General features: G+C 37.3%; 1 protein-coding gene across 5 annotated transcripts in view; it reads left to right on the top strand.

Annotated features, from left to right (window-relative positions):
* epha3 (eph receptor A3) overlaps positions 1–20,492 on the top strand; it is a 107,306-nt gene that overhangs the window by 38,812 nt on the left and 48,002 nt on the right. The window lies entirely within an intron of this gene.

The raw sequence follows: 20,492 nt of genomic DNA, 5'->3' as shown, positions 1-20,492 counted from the left end.
ATGAGCACAAAGGTCGTGAACTTTCCGACACTTGTGTGTTTGTTTACATGTAACCATGACACGTCCTACATCTGCCTGCAATGACAGCTCTTCACCAGGTTTCTTTTTGATGATGGACTACTCTTTGTTGGGAGAGTGAGGGTTATCGCCCTGCTGCAGAGTGCAATACCATGTGTTTGCTCAGCAGGGGAACATTCCTGCTGGCCCCATGATTTCCTCAGGTCATTCATTCAGCTCTCTTCCCACTGTAATGGCATTGTGCTGGGGCTCAGCTACCCCACCAGGCCCCCCACGCTTCAGCCTTTGGCCTCCCTGACAGCGCTGCCCTTCAGCTGCCTGTCAACCACACCAAGGCTCCAGAGGGTGATTGGAGAGTGGGAGGAATGGGGGAAATGGGGCCAAGGATGAAGCAAACACTCTTAAGTGGTCACTTGCAACTGCTATTTACACACATGCTATTTTACAGTGAATATTTCTAATGAAACATTGGTTGCTACTGAAAGATAATTTGTACATTCTGGATTAAAGGGTATCCAGGTTAATAGATGCTTTAGAATCTGCTTGAAGAGAAAATATTTACTAATCATTTATCATAAAATAGTTGGTATCTTCATTAATAACTGGTTTGTCTGCTAGCTTGTATTTGCCATTGAGAGGTTTAACAGGACATAAATAGATTTTGGCATCAAAACAACTTTGGAAAAGCAATGTACCCTGTCCTGGTCAAGTTAAATGTTGTGATTTTATCCCAGTACACTTACACTTTTAGAACTGCATATTATTCAGAGAGAACAAGATGTGGGGTTCCCAAAAATTCACTCCAAGGTTTTAGTGGGGTCCGTTACTGCCTGAGATTTAATGCCTGGCACCACCCTCAATAAATCATGTGACTTTTGAGTTGGTTTATCTTTTTAATTCCTGACCAGCTTTGTGGTCCAAACTTGTGAAACTACACTACAAAAATTGCACATTAATTTGTTAATCTAACAAGTAACTTTATTTTCTAAAAGCTAAATTCTACTTGTACACATCATTAACTTGAAAAAGTTGTAAAAGATTGCCTTACTTCAAACCTACTGATCTTTTTATTGGACACAGTCAAAGTGGGCTTTGTGGGGAAGAAAAAAACAATCCTGGTCGGTACATCACTAGTAAATCTGTGATGTGACAAATTCTTGTGTGAGGTTCCAAAGGAGAAGAACATAGTAACCACAAAACAGAGGAGAACGGCATCTGCCACTGGTCATGAATCCAATAAAATATACACAATACACATCTCGTCTCAAAGCTTTTCTTTCTTTCTTCATTATGCGTGTATAAAAAGGGCTGTTCATCATTATTCAGGGATAGAGCTGATTAAAGGTGATTAAGCCCTGCCCATCCATCACTCTCGCCTTTCAGCTTGACACTGGCTCCAGTGTTGGGGAGAAACTCCAACGTATCTATAAGTGATACAAAGAAAAAGAGACTGTCCATGGAGCTATATGATTTTCCAAATATCACATTTACTTTAATTGCAAATAATTTCCCAAATAGGAAAAAAATGATACACTTGGGTCTTAATAATTGATGCCTAATACTAAAATAATACACAAAGGATTTCAAATTGTGGTTTTAATCTAAATGGGCCATGGCAGCTCATTCTTTACAAGATGCATTGGCAGCCCTCATGATGAATGTCTACTTTCTCCTGCGATGAATGACGACAGTGAAAGCCTTTCTCGCTCTTGCCATTCCTCGTAACAACAACCTAAATTAATGCTAACCAGTGTTTCCAAAGAGGACAGAGTTTCCTTGAGTGAGACTTAATTGATTGGATGTTTTGGTGTCTGGTTCTTATAGACAGTTTCACAGTTAATAACAGTGACAGTGTCAACAAACTATGTGAACTTGGACAAAAAGGAGCTTGACTAATTGTTCTGTTTTTTTATATCTAGCCCAGGGAGGCTTGGGCATAGTGGTTCTTTACTAGCATGCCAGAACCTATAAGATTTCTTACAATTTAATAAAGATGTTTTATACACCTGTAAAGAAAAAAAAAATCTCCAACGACTCTACCTAGGGCAGAGAAAGAAATGTTGTAAAAGTGTTTTTAGACCATTGTGGGACAATAACACTCTTTTTATAATAGAGTGGTGGAGGTTTCATTGCAGTTTTTACAGAGTATCAAGTTTGGTTTTACTCACTGCTGTTGAGAAAGAATAAGACCAGATCAAGGCCAGATTCTTATTTATAAGTCAGAGATTTTGCTTCAAAGTATGTGAAAATGCGGTGCGTACAATTTAATTATTATAAAAACAAAACACAACTAAATTAATATTGCAGCTCTTACACCATGTACAGTGCCTGTTACATTTATTGGAACCCTTGGTTAAAATATGGAAACGGCCATGAGATATTATTACTACAATTTGAAAAGAAGGCTTGTTTAAAAAACAAAACGATTATTTGGTTTATACACAATTAATTGGTGATGAAAAGTGTGATTAGTAAACAGAATTTTTGAAAAAAAACCATTTGTGCCAAAATTTTTAACAATTTCTTTTAGCAACTCTGAAATGGGAGAGACAAAAGGACCAGGAATAAAGGTGATACAGAACACAGAAAATGAATGAAAAAAGTCTTTCTGCTACATTTGTCCTTTGCTAATGTCAAAGCAATAAAATTTGTCATAAAAAAGTTTAAAGCTCTTAAAAATGGACACACGGGCACAAGTCCATCTTGCCACACAAAGAGTAAGAAATTCAAGCATATTTTAGGACACAAAGCAGAGAACAACAATTTGTGATATAAACTGTCTTTTGTGGTGACATGCTTGCTCAAATTGAGGGATGGCTTTTAATTGTGCTACATGTAATTGGACCCTAAAATAAATTGATGACTCGTTTGCATTGCATTTTAATTAAGTTTGGACCAAATTAATTGTGACTGTGTTGGGAGAATCAGTCTGTCCATCTGTTTAATTGGTTCTTTTGCCAGCAGAACAATGTGTGGTTGCTCTTGGAACAAGTTTAAGTGGAATCTGTGAGTGGTACTTCTCAAGGACAAGAAGAAACCATATAATTTAACATCTTTGTTCCACCACAATGAGCTGTGACGTTTCGGACATGACTACACTAGCATTAGCTCTGCGGGGTTCTACTCTGGAAATAAACTTCTGCTGAACATGTGCTTTTCTAGGTGTCCCAAACACCCAGTCATTGAAAAAACATGTTTCTCTGCAAGGTCATGGACCGTGAAAGGTTTTATTGCTGATAAAATGCTGTGCATCGGTGTCTTTTTTTATAAATATTCTTCAATTTGAGATTTTGGTAAAATATTAGTTGTTTATACTGCTCTCGTTCACTTTATACATTTTAGTAGTTCTTATTTCTCAAAATTTAAGTATGAAATTTATGTATAATCTAAAGATAAAATAGTAATAGTCCCTAAGTAATCAGTGCCATTACGCCACATAATTGAGGATTTTTTTTGTGTTCTATTAAACCATAATAAAGTGATTTGAATGTATAGGTTAACTTTTCATATATATTTACATGTCATTTATCTCTGTTTCAATTATTTTATATGCATGTAGTAATTTTAGTCATCTGATTTTATATTATTTTACTTCTTTTGTTGTTTCACCAAGCTATAATGGATCTCTGTAGATTGGGCATTTTCTAAAATTAGTTCAGGGAGTTTATGTTGAATGGACCCATGTGAATAGTATCTATGATTCTGTCATCAGTGATGAGTTATTACACAACAGAGGATAGACAGACTACATGTTGTAAATGCATCCTAAAGGAATCCTTGGTTTTTATCTGAAGTCATTCTTTGTGTTATTTTTATTATTATTATTTTTTGTGAGCAATGCCTTATATGGATTACTTGCTCAACATGAATTATAAATGATAAATGCATACAATAATTTAATGCCTATTAATCAGTAACTTAATTGTCTAAGCACCTCTGTGTGCGCGTCTGCTGCTGTGGGCAATCTCAGTCTCAGGAGGAGGAGCAAGCAAGAAGGTAGGGAGCATGGCGTAAGGCGAGAGTCTTGATGTGTATTTGGATCGTGCCAGGATGTCTGGCCCTGTCTGTGGTTCACCTGCGCCAGTCTGTCATCCATACACACACATAAACATATGTGCACACATACATTTACAAATAAACTGAGAGAAATGTGCACTCACTTGCATTCAGCAAGGGCAAAGGTAGCATATATTCATACATAATCTGTGTCTGTCACCAGAATCACAAAGTGCTGATTTATAGAGAGTTTCATATCCCTCAGTCGTTGCATGAAACAGTAACTCTCTGGGTTTTTTTCTTAGCAGCAACACATGGTAGGACACCCGTGGAGAGGTGTGTCATTTGAGGAGTGATTTAGTGCTGTTTTGCCCTAACCACTGCTGAGACACCTGCCCTAGGAATCCTGCAGCTCACTCTCCTATAGACACCCGCTCGCACGCGCACACATACATTGCTCATCAAGTACGCACCCATATGATGGACACATTTGCACAAAGTAGTTTAGCACTACTATTACCACCTCATGCATCACTCCCCTGCAGATGAGACTCCATTTATCTGTTTCAGCAAAGCATTGCAGCTCATCGTTTAAAGCCTTTACATAGAAATTCCAGAAGTTTCATGAGCCACTTAATCCTTTTTAAAGCAAATACGCTTCATCATTTACTTTTTTGAGGACTGATATCAGAGCTTGTCCTTCTATTCAGGGATAATGGTTCTTGCGGTGTTTCTACTCTATCAGCTAAGTGTCAAAGTAATTTCTAAAATAGTCGAGAAACAACATTTATTTTAATCTAGCCAATGAAATTATGTGTCATCATTCAATCAGTAGAGATGTTGCCTTGCAGCAAGAAGGTCCTGGGTTCGATTCCCGGCCCGGGGTCTTTCTGAATGGCGTTTGCCTGTTCTCCCTGTGCATGCGTGGATTCGCTCCGGGTTCTCCGGCTTCCTCCCACAGTCCAAAAACATGACTGTCAGCTTAATTGGTCTCTTTAAATTCTCCCTAGGTGTGAGTGTGTGTGTGAATGGTTGTGTGTCCTGTATGTCTCTGTGTTGCCCTGTGACAGACTGGCGACCTGTCTAGGGTGAACCCCGCCTCTCGCCCGGAACGCAGCTGGAGATGGGCACAGGCAGCCCTCCTGACCCCATTAGGGACAAGGGTCAACAGAAAATGGATGGATGGATTCAATCAGTCTAAAACTTTGTACAAAATCTGCTCTTCAGTGTTCTTTAAAGATGTTTTTCAGTCTTCAATAAATTATAATTCTAAGCCACTTGGAAAAATAGAAGTTAATTCATTTTCAAAATGGGATTTTTTGTACACGAGGCCAAGTCACCCAAAAAATCAACATCAATTGCTTTCTGTTTGTCCTTTTTTTTCCTTTGCTGAACATGAGACAATGGAAAAAGGTATTTGATCTGACTGAGCTGAGTAGGAAACTACAAACTGGCATGAAGCTGTGAACTTTATTAATATTATTTAGTTACATGGGACCATGATCAAATTGCCTCTCATTGTATTCCCAGCAGCGTGTAAGAAAATCCACTTAGCCATCTAAGTTGTGTGCCACTCAAAAACATTCTGACCTTCAGTCCCAAGTCAGAGATCCATTTGTTCTCTTCTAAGATGAGAACCAAAATGATAAATAAATCCCAAAAAGTTGCAATGTTATATTTAAGAACACTGTGATAGTTTAATGTATTTTAAACATGGCGGTAATATTTTTAGCCATTGAAAAATATTTTAGGAAAATGTATCATTTACACAGCAACAAAACCTGGAACTTTAAAATTTGCCTTCAAATGCACTTTTGAAAGTTCAAAAAACTTTATTTGTTTCTAAGCATTTTTCATTTCTGTACAAATGCTAAAATATATGAAAAGTATTACAGATATGAGTGTGCTGTGGTGGCGTAGGGAATAGCGCAACCCACATTGAGTCCTCAACGCGGCCGTCGCGGGTTCGATTCCCGGACCCGGCCGACATTTGCCGCATGTTGGCCGGGTCCGGGAATCCCCCCTTTCTGTCAGCCTACTGTCATATAAGGGACACTAGAGCCCACAAAAAGAGCCCCCCCCCCAAAAAAAAAAAAAAATAAAAATATTACAGATAGAGCAATAATATCCTAATTTTTTACGATATGATGAAGGAATAAACATGAAGGAATGCATTGCCATGTCATAGAGCAAAGTGACATATGCCACATCCTTATGGCATGGAATGTGGTTTAGCAATGTTCTAAATAATATTCACATATCTCCTCTGACACTGGCTAACCTTTTTCATCTTTATTACAAATAAGCAGATGTACACATGTAAAAGAAATATTTAGGTAAGTATCTAAATCAAAACGGGTTCCTTATTAGTTTTCTCATATCAGCATGATATGATGGTTGCCTTTGGATACTTTTGTCATACATGGGATTATGGGACAATGGTCTGGCCTGTTAAATCACCAATTTGAAGGCAGCTAATGTCCTTGTGTGAAAAGGCATCTGGTGTACATGACTGGTTATCTGTTGTGTAAAGAGAAAGATAAAAGATGTGTAAAGGACTGACAGAGGCAAAGAGGCTTAAAGTCGGTTTGGATTGTGTGGTGTTTCCTGGGATTCAAATTCAGGAATGTGGTTGTTCTAGTAGATGTCAGGGTCCATTAATAGGTCAGTGACTTCTTCACAAAGCTAAGTAAAATCACAATACAATATGTGTTTTCAACACAGACAATGCTGCTGGTAGTGGGTTGGTGCAGAGATGCAAAGATTGACACATCTTCGTACGAAACAGATTCATGAACATCTATATGTACAACGTGAGTGTACCAGCTGTGACCAGATAAAGACCTGAAAGAATTCTTCAATGATAAAATAAATTCCATTCAGATGAAAATTATGTCTATGAATGAACTTCTTGTTTTCTGCTGACATTCCTGCTGTGGTTTGGGAAGAGAACTGAAGTGGTTAGTAAAGCAAACATTGACAAATATTTGATGACCGCATCAAACCAGTTTAGGTCACCATTAATCAACTTACTCCATTATCACCATATGGCATGGAATGTGGTTTAGATGTAGTGCTTGAAGCTTTTATGCTGACTTGTCACAGGGTTCTAATGTGTTTAGAATATCCATCCATCCATCCATCCATCCATCCATTTTCTAACACCCTTGTCCCTAGTTGGGTCAGGAGAGGTGCTGGTGCCTATCTCCAGCTAATGTTCCGGGTTAGAGGCAGGGTACACCCTGGAAAGGTCGCTAGTCTGTATGTTCAGAATATCTTAGTGTCTTTTTTAAAGGCGCAGTGTTATGTAAATCATCTATTTTGAGTTTTACATAATGTAATAATGTTATTCCCCCGTCAAAAACATACCTGGAGTGTTGCCTTGATTCTTTCATGCATGCTTGAGAAATCCTTTATTCTTCTCTGGCAACCATTCAGCTGTGCAAAACGCCTGAGTAGACCTAGCAATACCTTCGAGGCACAGCTCCTCCTCGGAGCTGCAGTTTCTAAACTTCCGAGCTTCTGCTGAAAACATTATTGAAGGGTTGATAGACGAGAGAACTTACTGACTTCCTGAAGATGGACTTTCAGAAATAGCAGGAGTTTGTGAAGAGACAAAAGCCCAGTTTCAAGGTATTAAATATTGTTCCACATGTGTGTACTTCTGCTCATGTATGTTGAATGTATCAGATCAGTGGCATGCAAAGATATCTTTGGAGCGCCGACTGCCTTAGTAGTGTGAGATTTCTACAGGCACAGTTTGAACATCATGTATATATGCTGATTGCAGATCAATAGCCATATGTATGATGTAGATGTTTTGTAATGTTCAACCTTTCATAGGTTGTTTTCTCTAACAATCTAATATGCACAAAGCAAAGCATTACAGTGCCATATTAGTGTTTTTTAAATATCAACCAAAAACATGAAAAACTTGGGGTGGAAAATTCCAGTGGTCTGTAGACAACAGATTGTGAATCAGAGACAGAGACAGATAACAATGCATTTAATCAAGTAATGAGCTTCCAATTTACCTAGCATGTTTCTGGATTCTGGGGCAAAGCTGTTGCACCCCAAGGAATCCCAGGATTTCGTAAAGAAGACATGACAACTTTACATTGAAAGCCATTTGTGGATATATAAACCAATGGCCTTATCTCTATTTGGCAATAGTGTTATTCATCAGATTTCCTTCCCTAGTCTTTATAATTTAGACCCATATACTTTGATGTCTTCCATATAAAATTAAATATATGCCAGCTCCTGTGTGTGTTTGCCAAAAGTGAATTTGGACTAGTGTGCTGGATGCCCTGGATATTAGTGACCTGGCTAATCTCTGGAGTGTGAAGTGTTTAGGAAATAGTAATTGCATCCTTAATGTGTACAACAGGGAGTTGATCCATGCTTCTCTGTGAAATGTGCTTGCACAGTTCTTGCCATGTTTTGTCCCAATTTATTGTCCTCCACAGCAGCTTTACACATACTCACAGATGCCCACATGCATTTGCATGCTGTTTTACTGCTTTTGCCTTTCCATTATCTGTTAATTTTGTGTTAAGAGCAGGACCCACAACAGTTTTTTTTTCTATAAGGATAGTCAATTAGGGAAATAAAGAAATTGGTGTTGCATTTAATTTATTTATTGTTTTATTGATTTTTTTAATTTTTTTTTAAGTAGTAGAGACCAGGTAAGCAAAAATACAAGGTCTTGGGTGTTTGTTATAGGACATCAGTGAAAAAACAGCATTAGGAAGACTAATGTGTCCACCAGACAGTTAAGGAGTGTTATGGACTTCACAAAACATGTCAACCCGTCATCTAAAAATGGAACCCGGCATATTTATGTTTATACATTTGGCAGGCATTTTAATTTAAAGTGATTTATAAATGAGGATACAACAATGCAGGGAGCTCTTTCAGAGGTAACAGGGAATGACAATGTGGAAATAAAGAGTAGGCATATGGCATGCAGTAGAAGAGTTAGAGACATACAAGTGGTAGGGTAGGCAATGCTCACTCAAGGGCAAAGGGTTTCTTAAGGATAGATAGGAGAAAGTGTTCTGATAGAAATTAGTAAGTTATCGCATTGTGGAGCAACTTGCAAAAAGAGTCTGAATTGTATTAATATTTATGTCATAATCTCTGATGACCAGAGTGACCGAGTCATGTCAAAATCATTTCCAGTAGTTTGTTTCATGAAATACTCTGTCAGCCAACATTAATAGATTTGTTACTAGTGCCCAAAAGTAGCTGGTAGAACTCGGTGGTGGAAGCTAGAAGAGTGTCCCGGTATACAAGGAATAAGATGACTATAGATTACACCAGATGCAGGGTGGCATGTTAGCTTTGTTACAACCTGATCTTTCTTATGCTTAGTAATAAGAAGCTGCACAATCAAGTGATGAAAGCAACAAAAGGATGTTTGACTAAGTAGCAGCTGATAATTTGAGGCTGTCACTATAGTTTATCTTAAGGGTTCTGTCTCAGCCAACAGAGTGGGAACAGGCCTTTTTAAAACCCAGATATTGGGCTTTAAAACCCAAAATCTGGTGATTTGGGTTAGATGGTGAATGATGTTCTGTAACCTGCCTGAAGTGCACTTTCAAGTATGAAAAAAATTCAAAGGAGATTTGAAGGAGAGAGATTTGATAGTTTACCACATGAGTATGTTGGAGGGAAGGTTTCTTGAGCGGCGATGTTACCCAAGCATGTTTGAGTTTGGTAGCAAGTGTACCTGATCTCAGTGAAGCATTAATCACACGTTTGCCTGTTACAGCTACCATAAGAAAGATGGATTAAAGTGGATAAGTGGGTTGCTCTCCACATAAACTGATGTACCGGGTCAAGAGATAGTTAATCAGAGAAGCAGCGAAGCAGCCCATAATAACTCAGGAGAAGTTACAGAACTCAGGTGGAGGGAATCTACTGACAAGAAAATTTTTAGTTTTGCACGCCACCAATCTAGCCAATATGAAAGAATGGCAAAAACAAAACGATTCTGAAAACAGCCCACAAAAGTTATGTTTTTTTTTTGTTTTGTTTCCAGATTGTCACAGTCCTTGCAGGGGACACAAACTTATGGAAAAAAGTTTCAGAACTTTTATGGTAGTGACAATTGTATGCTTAATTCAGCGCAGGTAGCAAAGCTGATGTACTAACTCCTGATTCTCTACTAGCACCTGATTCTCATTTGAATTCACACTTTCATTCTCTCTCTTTTCATCTTTGTCAGCTTAGTACATACATATTGCTGATGGACAAAAAAGGACAGAAGCAAAAGGATGTGATGCCATGCATAGATCCAAAGAAAATAACAAAACAAAATACAAAACAAAATAAAAGAAGTTTGATGCATTCAGAAGCAAAAATTTTCAATGCTTAGAGAGAAAAGAAATATGTTTGGGTTTGAAACACCTCATGCAAACATGTCAGATTTAAAGTTTGTTTAATCCTTCTCATAATTGGAAAGATGCCAAGTGCTGTAGCACATCTTTTCAGCCAGTCAGTTTTCTTATAAGGATCAGCTGTGTTGATTCTGGTAATTTCCTCTTAAGCTCATGAGAGCTTTGATAAAAAGGAAAGAAGAAAAATTGAAGGTCTGCCTCCTCATCCAGTGGTACTCCATATGCAAATTAGATGTTCATATGACGGTCAATATTTGCCGTTATCTAAAATTATTTCTTGTATCATCATTTTTTACTGAAAATATACCCTTTGTTAACAGTTCAAGTGGATTTGGAAAGCCTGGCCACACCACTTAAACAGTATTCTTGAAGAAATGTGAAAACAGTATTGCGTTTGTTGTTATTTCATATTAACTGCCACAACACTCATAGCTCTTGCTTTCATGTCTCTATAGTGTCAGTGATGATGTCCCTACTTAATTCTTCCGCCTTTCCTACTTCCCTTCTCTTTCAGCATTCCCACTTCTTCTCTAGCTCTTTTCATCTCTCTCTCCCTCCTTTTAGGCTCCTCTTTCTGCAGCATGCTCCTCATCAGGCTGCTTTATTATGCAAATCAGAAGTGGATCTGACCACTTAATTAAGCTTTACTGTGCCAGTCTGTGTGTACGATCACACACACAGATGCACAAGGAACGCAGACTACTCACATAATCATGGAAAGTTTTTTTTTTTTCCCCACCTGGGCAGAAACAGTGGTGACAATTAGCAAATGGAGGTCTGCATTGCGGGCCCACATTAAGACAAACTAGGCATTTAGGGAACAGAAGCATTTCTTTAAACCAGTTAAGATAAACAAACTCAATTAGATAGATTGCTAGTCTGCAGATAGCTAAAGAGCCCAGTGTGGTTTAGCCAACATGCTGTATTTAATTTGCATTACTACATTTACTTGATGAAAATCGTATAATTTTGTTCTCAAATGCTTGTCGTCCACCTCTTCTTATCACAACTCTTCTGGCATACACTTTGCCTCCCTCTGCATGCGAAACTGTTATGGGATTGGCCAGAATTATATGGATGTTTATTTATGCAGGACAGCGCTCAGCAGTGATATTTCCCTAAGTTTTAGCTCGCAGCTTCAGCAGTTTGTCAGCTCCCAGAAGCTAACAAACGGAGTGTGGCTGCCAGCCTCCCGGGTACAGAGACAAGCATGCTGTGTGTTGGTGTGAGTTGGATGAATGGGGCAATCTAATGAATTAAGGTCATTAAAACTCATGTCAGTCACCCAAAAGTAGATGATGTACTTCTCTCAATCCATCTGCTGCAACTTTTGGACCACAACACCAAGCTTCCCCAGCTCAGTTCTAGCTCAATGCAGCGGAATAACATCCAGCCTACAGATCTTTTTACTGACTTCTGATAAAATTGAAAGAAAAAAAGATCACCTTATCAATTATTATTTTCTCCATTTTTTGATCTTGTGAACTCATTAATGTTGTTCCTATTTGCCATGATGACTGTGTTTACTATACCTTTATAAACCACAGTTATTTTTGCCAAAACATCAATATCTTCTAGATATTGTTACACTTTTGGAGGTATTTTTAGATATTCTAGATATAAGCTTCTGTACTATGAGAAAAGTAGCCCCAGAGCATAATGCTGCCACCTCTAAGTTCCATCACAGTGTCTTGGACACACTAAATAATTTTATGACTTGATGACTGTCTTCTTACCACTCTTCTAAGGATTTGTGGAATGCATGACCAATAGTTCTTCTGCTAAAAAACGTTTTCTCCCACCTGAGATGTGGATCTCTGCTGGTCCTCCAAGGTTTAAAAAAGCCTCTCAGCTGGTCCTCCGGTCAATGCTTTACTTGGCCTTTCACAGGTTTGGTACACTGTCATGTCTTGCTTGGACAGCCAGTTGTGCCTCAGTCATCATGCTGGATTAAACAGCATGATTTAATCCAGCATTAGATCATGCTGGATTAAATCAACTCTCAATATCTCAAGCTGTTTAAAGCAGACCTTTCTTGTGTTTTTTGGTCTTCATAATACTTGTTTATAAATGAGTTGCACTTGATTTTTTAGTAGTATCAGAAGAAATGAGACTGAATACAAATATATTATGAGCCACAGTTTTCAAGTTTTTATTTGTAAGATATTTTTTCACTTCTCAATGCACTTTTTATTGGTCTTTCATATGAAAATCCAGTAGAATGTGCTGATGTTTGTGGTTCTAACATGCCAAAGTATTTAAAAGTGAGTGAGTATGCATATATTTTTATAGTGTCAGTATGAATTGAAGTTTGTGCTATGACATTCAAAAGTTTGCAATAAGTTTTTATCTCCATAAATACAAAGTGAAACCAGTGTGCTTATATGAAAAAAGCTTTACTCGTGGGAAGCAAAAATGTATTGAATTGATTATATAGCAAAATAAAAGATTGTTTAACACTTTCCATTATAAGATTCTCAAAAGTGGGATTTTTTTTTTTTTTTACCATACAATGCCAAGGCACTATTTTGTATCGTTATTTTACAATTTGCTTCTCTGGCTGTCATAATATTCATCAAAAGAAACTTGAGGGTTGAGTTTGGACATTTTAATGTTTTCTCCAGGAGATGAATTTAAGACTTGGAGGGTACTTAAGGATAACTTTTCTCCTGTGAGTGGCAGGCATGAGCACACTGGTCTGCTTTGGTTAGTACTGGCACATGGGTTTACTGGGTTTCCAGCTTGATTGTCATGGAAAATGACATAGTAATCGAAATTAACTCAGATGGAAACATGGTATTTGCCCCAAGACACAATCCAGCTAGTCTGATTATTGGTTTCATTTATACTTCTGACAAATCAAAAATTATTTTATTGGGTTGTCGACATATTAGCTTCACCAAATTGATTGTAATTCAGCATAATGGATGTTGGTGTCACTTTGTGTGTAGAGTCCTGTCATCATGAATCAGTTGCCAGTATTTCATTGTGACAATATTTTTTTTTTTTTTTCAATGATACCTTCGCCTCTTGTTATGGGAGTAGATATTCTTGTTCTTGTTTAATTTTTTAACAAATTAACTTTGTTAATTTGCTCAAATTATATGTGAGAGAGATTGTGATAACATACATATTATAAGATAAACAGAAATCATACAATTATGTGTATTTTTAGATTTCTTTTACTGGCAGTCCCCAACAGAGATTTCATTGCAGGGGGTGTGATGTTTACTGTTGCCATGTTTCCAGCACCGTTACAAGTGGCTCCGGATAAGACTGCCAGAAAAAAGACTGAGTTGTCAAAGCACATAAGTTTTCCATTTCAAAGAGAATGATTTCAATTAGGAAAAGAAGGACGGAGCAACATAAAGAGAAGGGGGAGTCAAACAGAAAAGAAGTGGAAGTGGGATAGCAGGATAAGGAGGAGGTGGGTACGGAGTGAAATAGAAGGGGCGGAGAAGGAAAGTGAAAAAGTCAACGCAAGCTTGTTAGTTTGAAAGAGAAAACAGGCAGGGGGAGGAATGGAAGCAGGAAATTAGTCTTACTCTAGCACAGTTTTTTTATGAGACTGAACCTTCTTGCATTTTAAGAAAATCAGGACAAAGCCTGACTCTGTGACTCAAGCAGATACAAACAAGGTCAGGAGCAGAGGAGACGTGTTTTTGCATCATCAGTTTGTCAGTAAGTGATGAGGTCATATGAACAAGAGTCGCATGAGAGTTAATGGGCTGATATGACCCTTATTACTAGTTATGCTTAAAAAATAAAAAATTATATAGTTTTGTAATTATATTGTGATTCAGTGATTATAATCTGGTGGTTGCTGGGTCATATGTAGTCTGCAAGATTTTTCCATTTAGCTGGCAAATTCTAACATTTATGTTACCTTGTTTTGACCGGGTCATGCTTGACCCAATCAGAACGCGAATGCCCTGAGACGGTCAACATGACTGGCTGCTGAGTGGCTTAGCAAAAAGTGCAGAAAAGCAGATAGGTTAAATTGTGAAAAAAAGAAAAAGTTTGTCTTTTTTTTTGCAGCATTCAAATAGCAATGCTGATGTTTGAACAGCAATGCAAGCATTTTTGTATTTTTTATCATTAATATTTTCCAGAAAAATATAGTGAATTTTAATGTGTCCACCTACAACTTTGGTGATTTTCAAAAGCAAGCATTTGGAACACAAGTTTCAATTATATCTCATTGCGGGATAAAAAAATAGGCATACATGGGTAATGTGTACACACAGCTATTCACCAAATAATGTTATGGAAACGTTAATTTATTCCAGCAGCTCAATTCACTAAGTGAAATATATGTGGATTAACTACTCACAGACTGATGTTTTTAAGATTTTCTTTTTGTTTGTTATGATGTTATCATTTTTTCCCCTTTCAGCTGACATCACCGTTTGCTTCCAGTTACAATAGAAAACCTTTTTCTTTTTAAATAGAAATGTGAGATTATATTATTTTCAACAAATACTTTTAATCTCACAGTCCCAGAAAGACTCATTGGAACACATAATCTAATTAATTGAATATGTATATGCATACATTATACACAGGCTACCAACAGGATCTTCTCGACAGTCTTTTTTCTCAGTAAGTGGTGGATCATACAGGGTGGACAACATAATGAAGAAGGTGGACTACCTCCAAATTCATCAACTTTTCCTCATATCAACATTTAGATGATTGAAACATGGGTTCAGATCAGTTTTCAGTTAAGCATAATTATCCCAAATACATCAAAACAGGTTTTATAATACATAAAACTGGCTTCCTTCTGGAATGGTTTCTTCCTCAACCCTATTAAAAATTTAAAGATTATGCAGAAAGCCAAGTCCATATCAGGAAAATAACCAATTAACACGGGCCTTACTGTTTCTTATGCGATAAATGATTAAATATCCAGCCAGGATTATTTCAGAAGCCGTTGATGGCTACAAAAAGTATGTACATAAATTAAACCAAATACAAAATATATTGAAACACTTAATGTTGTTGCTTTTAAAATCGTTGAATATCAGTCACCCTCAAAATGGTTCAAATTAGAAAGAAGTTTTAAATTAATTTGAGATTCATGCAGATTCTGAATACCCGTAATTTCCGGACTATAGAGCGCACCTGATTATAAGCCGCACCCCCTACATTTTTAAAGGAAACACATTTTGTACATACATAAGCCACACCGGTGTATAAGCCACATGTGCCTACATTGAAACATGAGATATTTACAAAGAAAGACGGTACACAGAAAGTGTTTTTAAAGTTTTAATAATACGCCGTAGCTTTTCTTTCTGAACAGCAGCAATATAGCAAAACAACGCTAACAGGGCTGGTTTAAATAACATACTGTTAAAAGTCACAGAGAGCCGTCATCCTTTTCCTCCTGTGCACTGAAACCATGGAAGTCTTCTTCCTCGGTGTCTGTTTCCTTCTTTATCGGCCAGCTCGATTGCTTTTAACTTGAAAGCTGCATCATATGCATTTCTTCTTGCATTCTCCATGATGAGGGTCTGTTCAAGCTAATTTTATTCATGCAAAAAGCACATGTTACATTAGTCTTCCTCTACAGATATATTCCAGCTGTCTCACGCTTACCTTTTCTGCTCCAGCGCCCCTACTGGCTGTTAGAAAAAAAATCATAAATAAGCCACATCGTTGTATAAGCCGCAGGGTCGAAAGCGTGAGACAAAAGTCGCGGCTTATAGTCCGGAAATTACGGTATATATATAAGCTTATGATCAAGCCTGTTGGAAGAATTGCAACCTAGACACACAATGTACTTTGTGTATCATGCATTAGATTAGGTCATCACTTATATGTCTTGAAAAGAGAGACATCATGTTACCACTAAAGCACCCAGCAGCAATGTTAATTATTGATAGGGTGTTCTATGTCCCAAGTCATTGATTGAGCAAATTGCAACCCCAGTTATATTACAACCCCATATCATGTGTTCAGATATGTTTGTACATCACACATTCAAGTGAAACGATCATGTTACATGTCATATTGTACGCTTGGTAACAGATCACTGTGTTATAGGCTTCCTGGACCTGCAGAGGCAGTGAGACAGTCTACATGTGTAATTTGGGCTTTCGCTTTCTTTTATTTTTCTGTTTGTTCATGACATTAAGACTGAAAATAATTTTGCATAAAAGACTAGTTCCCATATTGTGACTGTTTAGATCAAATGGTTTGACTAAAAGAAAAAAAAGAAACAGATTTTAAATTGTCACACTTAATGATGAAGAGGGCCACACACAAAACAAAAATTTTCTGCAAATGGTATTATACTCTCAGTTCAGATTCCCCCACACTGCTATGTTACAGCAAAGTATCTTGATTTTCCACAAGATGAAGAGTAAACCTTATGCAAGCAAAATCTGATTTTACCATCAGCATAAGTCAGAATCTTTTTATTCTGACAAACCTGGCTGTTTTAAATTGAGCAATAATATCCATTTCCAACAGTTGTAAAATAAAAAAAGTTCCAGGTCTGTGGTAACAAAAATCCAAATATACCATAATAATGTCACAAAAAACACCAGTTTTGGTTGTCAGTTTTATAATTAATCTGAATGCTCAAACAATATATTTTTTCCTGCTATGCTTTATGCTATTTTAATTTCCATGCAGTAATCAATTTGACTAAAGATAAGCCTTCTTCTAAGTTACTTTATTGCACAGTCGATCAGTCTGTGAGGATGTCCTGATCTTGCTAGATTTATGCCTGGGAGTTCACTTCATGCTCAGTGCCCTAGAGATTTTTTTGTATCCATTCCCTAGCTTCTACTTTCCAATAACCTTTTCTTTGATGTGCTTGGTGTGTTCTTTTGTCTCTATGCTGTAATAGAAGCCAGGAATACTGATTAACTAGTGAATGGAGCTACCAGACACAGGTGACTTTATGCTAAAATCACTTGAAATCTACACTCAGGTGAACTCATTGTGGGATCAGTAGCGCTGGACCTTAGTTAAATTAGGTAAGTCACTTTACAAGGGGTGAATACTTATGAAATTACTTGTTTCATGTTATATATAATTTTTGTAGAAATCAGTTTTCAGTCAAAAAGCCAAACATTTGTTGATTATGAATGATTTGTAAAAGCAATACAAAAGGTAAAATCGTCAGGGTGGTGAATACTTTTCATTGCTAAAGCTTGTCAAATAGCTAAAGCTCTGAAAGATCGGACAGGACATGGATAAATGGTAATTTTCAAGTTCAGGTTTGCACTAAATATTATGTTTCCAATTTTACAATTGGAACCCTAAAAGCATACTGATTATTATTATTATTATTATTATTATTATTATTATTATTATTATTATTATTATTATTATTATTATTATTATTATTATTATTATTATTATTATTATCCAGTTCCTCTTTGTCAATACTTGATAGATTTACTTTTTCTGTCACTCTACCACCTTTACAAATCAATAAATGGACCTCCCATTAAGGCTGAATTTGTGCAATGCACAACTAATAGTCTGGTAAACAGAGTTGTGGATCTCCGCAGCTCCTCCTGATTGACCACAGATGTGGACTTGATTTAATAGATGGATGAATTGTAAAGGCACTGGATTTGATTAAAATATCAGAGTAAAGCAAATTCAAATTCATGCCAAACTTTTCCAATTCCTGTTATATAAAATTTCAAAACCAGATATTTTCCATCTACTTCATGGCTATGGATGACTTTGTGTTGGCCTGTCACATAAAATCCTAATAAAATAAGGAAAAGCCTGGAGTTGTAATGTAACAAAAGAACTGGTAGTGTGAATACTTCTTCTAGGCACTGTTCACTAAGAAAAAAAAAAGAAAATCTTGTTTTCTTTTCAGTTTTATTATATTTCCAAAAGAAAACTAGGAGTATAAAAATAACAACTGAAAAGTGCAAATTATGTGTGAGTTTGGCATGTTTGAAGTGTTAGGGGAGGAGGTGTTCTTGGAACAAATCACACTTCTATGAACTATTGATGGGAGAAAGGGACATCCCTCTATTCCCAATGTTTAGCATTGAGAAAAAGCAACAATCTGGTGTATAGATACATTTTAGGTATTTTTAGCCAAATACATTTATATCCTCCAAAAGTGTAACAAGTTAGCAGAGAAAACAGCATCATATTTCTGTCTGGGATGTCTTTCCATATGCTAACATTTCTGTTTTAGATATGTTTCCATTTAGATTGGAGCCAGTAAATTTGGCTTCAGAGCTAAAACCAGATGGCTGAAGTCCAGACAGCTGAAGTGAAAAAATTTACATTTATTTAGGCCATTACCATATGGGTTTGAAAGTAAAACATTTTAAAACACAAATTTGAATTACTTTTTTTTTTTTTTTTATCAACATCAATATCTAAATCTTAATGTTTCCATTTGAGTGGCTTATCATTTTTTTTTTAATTAAAAAAAGTTAAAATTATTAGTTGATAGTGTAAGATAATTTATTTTTCCCTTTCAATAGATGTTGTAAGATACAAGATGTGTTTCTTACTAAAATTGATCCATAGCTAAGGAATTGTGCTGTGCCTTTAAGAGGAGCTTTCTTTCTTCTTCAATGGTATTTTTAGGAGGGGCCAAGACGAATGGACCTTACCACAGGGGCCGCTTTTCATTGGCGGATGCCCATTCTATGTAGTACTACTACATGCATGGCCGTCTCACAAACACGCGCTTCCCGTTAGCTAACTTCAGCATAATGAGTGTACAGTAAGTGGTGTAGAAGTCATGGCAGTACTGACACGACTTCTACAGCTTGAAGCCTGTCTGCTACACAGTCTTACGTTAGCTAAACAGATGAATCTGCAATGTGTACTGTATCTGACATAGACTAAAAATTTATTTTTGCAGAAAAGGTTTTGGACTAAACTGTTACTTGTGTTAGCCACTCTAGCACCAAGTATCGTGTATCAGGCCTTGGCACACCGAAACATTTGCCAACAAACAACAGGAATCACCCACTGATTTCAAAAGTAACCTACAAAACGATGAATGCCCGACTTACGCAGCCTTGCAAGAACAATAGGCATCAGTGATCTTGTCCACAGCTATATTGATGTAGAGGGTGTGTGGATCTGCTATTTTCCTCATCGAGCGAAAACATTTTCCTGTGACGTGCACAATGTTGGAGGCATCACGTGGCTCAAACACCTTGATCTCATCCAAAAAAGATGACATGAACTTGTTAGTTTCTCTGTCCATTGTAGTAGCTGATATATTGTGAAGATCCGGTAGAAATGATGCACTAATGGAGTCAGAAATACACTGCAGAAGTGGAAGACGCATGTTTACATAGAAACAATGCATCGCGTGAGGCTTTGTTTGTGAGACTTGCGGCCATGTGGGATTTTCTAGGTTGGTTGTAGGCAGAGCTTGGTAAAGTCCATTCTGTTAATGTAGAGGTTGAATAAAACGTCTGGAAAGCTACGCTATTCCCTCTCAGTGTTCTGCTCTTTCTCCATCCACAACCTCCTATTTCATGGTAACACAGATTTACCTCACATCGTAGTGTTACAATATGTTTAGTTGGAGCTTAATCCAGTGGTTTATGGTTCATTAAAATAGCTTTGGCAATTTTGATTAGTGATATGCAGCGATGAAATGCTTGGGCTGGACATGTTATGTCAGATTTTGTTTCTGAATATTTGTTACATTGAGCTTATCCATTTTGCCTTCTTCTTTTGATGTACTTTTCATATCCCAGCATCCACTACAGTTTCTACAACCTGATTGGCCAGGAATGCTGGCTGTCATTTTTAATTTCACACTGTATTTTCCAATCACGGTGGTCTGTCCTGCATTTGTCAGGGAGCTTTGTTGTTGCTGGAGCGCACAGAGCTATTTAAACTCCACTCCTCCTCCTGTTACCCTGCACACACAGTGGAGCATACCTGCTGCCACGCAGTCGTGCACATGTATGCGTTGTTGAGTATTTAGTGCAGCGCGGGGACCTTGGCGTGGCAGTGTCAGTGATGGATATGGGAGTGTTGGCTTTTGCAGAACTGGGCTGTCTACCACTGGGATCTTTCAGGCCTGTTCTGCTGAGCCCACACATTCTG

This window comes from Gambusia affinis, linkage group LG11 (assembly GCF_019740435.1).
Source record: "Gambusia affinis linkage group LG11, SWU_Gaff_1.0, whole genome shotgun sequence".
NCBI classification, from domain to species: domain Eukaryota; kingdom Metazoa; phylum Chordata; class Actinopteri; order Cyprinodontiformes; family Poeciliidae; genus Gambusia; species Gambusia affinis.
This window is presented reverse-complemented; position numbering and strand designations above follow the sequence as displayed.